At 46.7% G+C, this 6,000-nt stretch overlaps 1 protein-coding gene across 2 annotated transcripts in view; it reads left to right on the top strand.

Moving 5' to 3' along the window:
• Positions 1 to 438: 438 nt before the first annotated feature.
• Positions 439 to 6,000, top strand: part of FMO1 (flavin containing dimethylaniline monoxygenase 1) — a 29,772-nt gene continuing 24,210 nt past the window's right edge. For both annotated transcript variants that reach the window (XM_077332244.1, XM_077332246.1), the window contains exon 1: positions 439 to 627. The gene's annotated coding sequence lies outside the window, so the exon portion shown is untranslated. The remainder of the gene's footprint in view (positions 628 to 6,000) is intronic.

Here is a 6,000-nt window from a genome sequence, read left to right as displayed (position 1 = left end):
AGGATGGAAACCAGCATCCCGTTTGGCTAGGCTCCCTCTGCTTCACATCCATCGTATAGGCCAGAGGTAGTCAAACTGCGGCCCTCCAGATGTCCGTGGACTACAATTCCCATGAGCCCCTGCCAGCGTTTGCTGGCAGGGGCTCATGGGAATTGTAGTCCACGGACATCTGGAGGGCTGCAGTTTGACTACCCCTGGTATAGGCTGTAGAACTGGTTTGAGGATCATCTTTTCTTGCCAGACAAGTTATCATTGTTGAGCTTCCTTGAGTGTTTCAGCAAAACCATTTATTGCTTTGAACCGAAAAGCCATTGCTTAAGCATGAAGCTTGAGGTAGTTTACTGCTCACGCTTTCCAGCACAACTCAAGGGCTTTGGGTGCTGGTCCTGCTGGTCACTCCACCAGAACCAGTCAGTGCTCAAAAGGGCTCCTTTCCATGTGCTGACAAAGTTCTTTCAGACAACACCACCCCAAAAGGGGGTGTTTTCAATGCTCAAGGACTGCCCCCTTTCCCCATTGTTTCACCACCAGCTTCTCAATCTGCTCCTTAAATATTTGTGCTGCTTCCGTTAGGAACAAATTCATCCGGAGACTCCAACAAGGCTTCCATCCACGGTCAGAAGGGAGGTAAGAGTCCCTCTGTCTACAGAAGGGGAGAGAAGGCAACAGGAGTACGATCAGTTGATCTGTCTCTCCTTAAATGCACCTGTGCATCTGGGGGCAATTTTCTCATTTTGCATTCCCTGAAACCTCGATCACGGGGTTCCACTGAGCTGACATAAATTAGTTTGTGTCAGATTTCAAGGGATGTTTGTTGTTTAAGGTCGTTTTCCATCACAGCCCGTCGCGGCCCTGGGGGACCTGTCAAAATTCTGCAGGGCATGCAAGACAGAATTGTTCCGGCGGGCCTTTAGTTAATTTTTTTCTTTTTGACAGTATTTGGTTTTGCCAGACCGAAAATAACAAGAGTCCAATAAGACTCATTTGTGTCAGAGTAGGAGCTTTCGTGATTTTTTTCTAGGGATGTCTCTTGGTGCTGGGTGAATGTTGAGAATGTAACTGTTCTAATGAAGATCCTCTGGGTTCTGCTGTATGTTTTTAAAAATGTCATAAGCTGCCCTTAGCTCCATGTTGCAGGAGAGGGGTGAGAGACAATTCTCGAAAACAAACAATAAATCGGCATTGTCCTGCTCCTTAAAGAAGGATCATTTGCACGTGTTTGGAGACACAGAAATGCCAGACTTTAATCCTGAAATGATATTGGATAGGAGGAGAGGGAAGGGTGGTGTGATACAACCTGATCTCGTCAGATCTCTGACACTAAGCAGGGCTGGGATTCGGAAGGGAGACCACCAAGGGAGACTCTGCAGAGGAAGGCAAGGCAAAACCACCTTAGCTTCTCACTTGCCTTGAAAGCACCTTGCTGGAGTTGCTCTGAGTTGTGACTTGCAAGCTTTGACATATGCATTCAGCAGGGAAGGTGGCATGGTGATATAGCCTGATCTCACCAGATCTCAGAAGCTAAGCAGGGTCAGTCTTTGGATGGGAGACCACCAAGGAAGACTCTTCAGAGGAAGGCAAGGGCAGACCATGTCAGTTTGTCAAAGTCCCTTGCAATTTCTTCTTTGAATGATTGCAATTTCCTTTATTTGTTTGCTTAGGAGTTCTATGTCATTCTGTGCTTTCTGCATGATATTTAAAACTGTGAATTTAAAGTAAAAGGAGCAGGAGGCATGCTTTTGAGTCTTTGACAGCCAGGTGATACACAGAAGACAGCTGATGGAATTCTTCACACCGTGCAGACAGATGTTATCATCTGCTGGCATTTGTATATTGAACAGTCAAAGCCACAGCCGAAACAGTCAACAGGCTATAACAAGGCAAACACGAGGGATCACGCCCTGTAATGAAACTTTTCCAGAACTGATCTGCATGCAAGGAATGGCTTGGTGTGTTTGTCAAAAGTCCTGTCAGATCACAGCTGACTTATGGCATGACCCCAGCAAGGGACTTTGCAAGACAGGTGAGAAACAGAAGTGGTCTGCCCTTGCCTTCCTCTGCAGAGTCTTCCTTGGTGGTCTCTCCTAAGTACCGACCCTGCATTGCTTAGACGTATGGTGACCCCAGCAAGAGTTTTTCAAGGCAAGTGAGAAGCAGAGGTGGTTGGCCCTTGCCTTCCTCTGCAGAGTTTTCCTTGGTGGTCTCCCTTCCAAGTACCAATCCAAGATATAATGAGATCCATCCCTCCAGCATACATATGTCAGTGCCATCAGGTCACAACTGACTTAGAGCAACCCCAGCAAGAGATTCTCAAGGCAAGTGCAATGCAGAGGTGGTTGGCCCTTGCCTTCCTCTGCAGAGTCTTCCTTGGTGGTCTCTCTTCCAAGTACTGATCCTGCTGAGCTTAGACTTACAGCGACCGCAGCAAGGGGCTTTCAAGGCAAGTCAGAAGCAGAGGCAGTTGTCCAATGCCTTCCTCTGCAGAGCCTTCCTTGGTGGTCTCCTTTTTCAAGTGCTGACCCTCGTTAACTTCGGGGATCTGAAAAAATCAGGCTATACTATTCCACAGGAGTAGCCAAACTGTAGTTCTCCAAATGTCCATGGACTACAATGACCATGAGCTGCTGGTAGCATGGCTAAGTGACAGGGGCTCATGGTCATTGTAGTCCATTGATGTCTGGAGAGCCACAGTTTGATATTCCTGTGACATAATAACCCACCCCAAGGAAAGTTTCCCTTGGTTTGTGTCTGCATGGTCATACAAAACAGGAGTCCAGCAAGAGCTAATAGACCAGGGGTAGTCAAACTGCGTCCCTCCAGATGTCCATGGACTACAATTCCCATGAGCCCATGCCAGTGAATGCTGGCATTCGCTGGCAGTGGCTCATGGGAATTGTAGTCCATGGACATCTGGAGGGACGCAGTTTGACTACCCCTGTAATAGACTGACAAACTGTGTTTCTGCTTCAGCTTTATGAGTTAGGGGACACTTCATCAGATGCTTTGATGTGTGGTTCTTGGGATCACTACCAGTCCTATTCCTACTATAAAACAGGCAAGAACATAAGTTTGCTGGTTCTGGGTGGGAGAATACTAGGAGATTTGGTGGATGGAGCCCGGAAGGGAAGAATTTGAGGTAGGGAGGGCCCTTAACACAGCGGGGAATAATGCCATGGAATTCACCTTCCAAAGTAGCCATTCTCTCCAGGGGAACTGATCACTGTCATCTGGAAGTCAGTCATAAAAGCAGGAGATCTCTAGATACAACCTGTCGTCTGGTGACCTTATAACACTGCCTTGGGCTAGGAATGGATTCCAGTGGGTAGCCGTGTTGGCCTCAAGCAGCAAAACAAAAACTGAGTCCAATGGCACCTTTAAGACCAACAAAACTTTATTCAAGCTTTTGCGTGCAGGCACTGTTAAAGGTGCTACTGGACTCTTTTTTTCTGGGCTAAGCATTGTCTCTCTCCACCTAACTTGAGGGCCATTTCGCACGGCTTAAAAATAGCACAATGGTTGCTAATTGAAAACGCTACTAATTTGGCATTACCCACGACGTCGTAGACAATCTGCAACACTCCTGAAACCGATCAGCAAAAAGCGCTTCGTTTTAGCGCTTTCAGGGGAATCCCAAAAAGTGGATTCACCCTCCGGAAAGCGATACACTCCTGCAACCAATCTGCAACAATAGCGGGAAAGTTCTGTGCGTTACCATTGTTGCGGGTTCTTCAAAGTCCCTCCTCCTGAGCCTGTCCTCCAAACGTCTGGCGAAGCGATCGCCATTTTTTTTTCTCCGAGCGAGCGGGGATAAACGCACCAGCGAGCCTCTTTCTGTTTAGAGGCTTCCCTGGCTTCAGTCCTTCACCTTTAGTCACTAAGCACAAACCACATAAAAGCCCGTTTGCTGAAATAAAGTCCCTTTATTTTTTACACATTAATTCAGCTGAAAATCGGGCCCGTGAGAGGGGGGGGGGATTTTTTTTTATCACTCGAGGCAGCGTGGCAATGATCACACGATAAAACGACAGCTCACATTAGGCAGCTGGATGGGTCTCTCCAGTGCAAGGAATCTACGTAGATTCGTTGCTATGGGTCTGTTTTTTTTTTTTTAAACCTTTCTTAAAGGGAAAGGGGCTGTTTGGGAGCATGCTAACGGCTGCCCATTGGCTGCTTGACGGCCAGGGGCGGGACGAGCTTGGCAATAGCGCTTCCTTTCTAGCGATTTCTGCCGAGACCGGAAGCCTGTGGGAAACGCTAAAAAACGCAACTGATTCCACTACAAAGCCAGGTGTGCAAAACGACGAATTCCACTATTTTAAATGGCGATTTTTCATTCAGTGACCAATTTGCAACAAAGATCCCCGTGCGAAATGGCCCTGAGTGTTGCCTAACCATTTCTCGGGAGTTACATAAGCCATTGTAAGAGGCTTAAATAGCAATACAAATGAAGTGGGTTTTGCAGACTGTGTGCATTACCAGAAGTAATCACCTGTGATGACATCTAGGTCGGTGGTGCTGCAAACTTATAAAGAGAGTTTTTCGGACGCTGTTCCCCAAAACCCACAGCCTTTGTATATGTGGGAATTCATCTTTGGGGGACCTGCCCCACTATGTTTTGGCTTGCCCCCTGTCCTCCGAACCCAGGGGCAAATTCCTTGCCAAGTTATTACCCAATACATATCCTATTTCCGATTTTGACAAACTCACCTACCTGTAATCAGATGGAGACCCCTATATTTCATACAGGGTGGCACCTTTTGTTTGGCCGCCAGGAAGATTCAAGCCAAAGCAGTTGTACAGGAGTCTCTCCACCTTGACACATCAACTTTTTAAAAATCTTTCTGTGACTCAGTAGCCCATGTTTACAGTTTTATCTATGTAATACTGGAGAAGTACTGTTTTATTTGTATTTGGATTCTACTGTTTTAACGGTGCTTTGTAATGGCCTTTGGCTATATACAATAAATGTATCATAGAAAGAGAGTAGATTTCTTGGGCAAGACAGAAGTTTCAAAATCAGGAACAGTTTGGAGGTCACAAGAATTGATGCCTTAGTTATCTCTAAACATTAACTTCAGAATCTGTAGACCTGGTCATGTATTAAAATTCAGCTTTGGCTCTTATGGTGTGCTCCAGTGTGGTGCCATGGTTAAGAGCAGCAGATTCAAATCTGGGGAACAGGGTTGGATTCTCCACTTCTCCTTCGCATGCAGCCAGCTGGATGACCTTGGGCTAGTCACAGTTCTCTCAGAACTGTTCTCGCAGAGTTCTCTCAAAGCTCTCACAGCTTCACCTAGCTCACAGGAAGGGAAAGGTGTTTGTAAGCCCCTTCAAGACTCCTCTGGGTAGTGAAAAGTGAGCTATAAAAACAAATTCTTTTTCTACTAGAGTAGTGATCCCCAACCTGTGGGCCGGGGACCACATGTGGTCCGTCGACTAATTGGAGGTGGGCCGCGAAGGACGCCTTCCCCCCCCCCCAGCCCTTTACAACACACTTCGGGTGTCATTATCTCCCATCACTCCCAGATGGGACTATCTCGTTGCAGAGAAACAAGCTCAGGGTTCCTACTGATTTGTCATTGTCATGAGTTAAAATTTCCATGAAAATAAAATGTTCCTTATGTTCATTGTTGTGGCGTGTCTGTATCTTATTTTGAAGGGATGTTTAAACATCACCATAGCGATCATGTGTTCCGGGTGTACCGAATGCTACTGCGACTGAAAGTCAGAAGATTGGCTATATTCTGTTTCATAAGACAAAATCAGATGTCCCCCCCAGCAAGTGAAGAACCTCTTCCTCCAGCCAGAGAATCCTCTTTGGCTAATATTAATCCAGGTCTTCAAAAATATCTTCAGACTACGAGGGGAAATCCATTTCCTCTGAGCCTATTTTCTTAGAATCTGGAAGGACCCGTGCGGGCCATCTAGTCCAACCCCCTGCTCCACGCAGGATCAGCCAAAAGCATTCAGGAGAGGGATCTGTCCAGCTGCTGCTTCAAG

The sequence above is a fragment of the Paroedura picta genome, chromosome 4 (assembly GCF_049243985.1).
Source record: "Paroedura picta isolate Pp20150507F chromosome 4, Ppicta_v3.0, whole genome shotgun sequence".
NCBI lineage: Eukaryota > Metazoa > Chordata > Lepidosauria > Squamata > Gekkonidae > Paroedura > Paroedura picta.
This window is presented reverse-complemented; position numbering and strand designations above follow the sequence as displayed.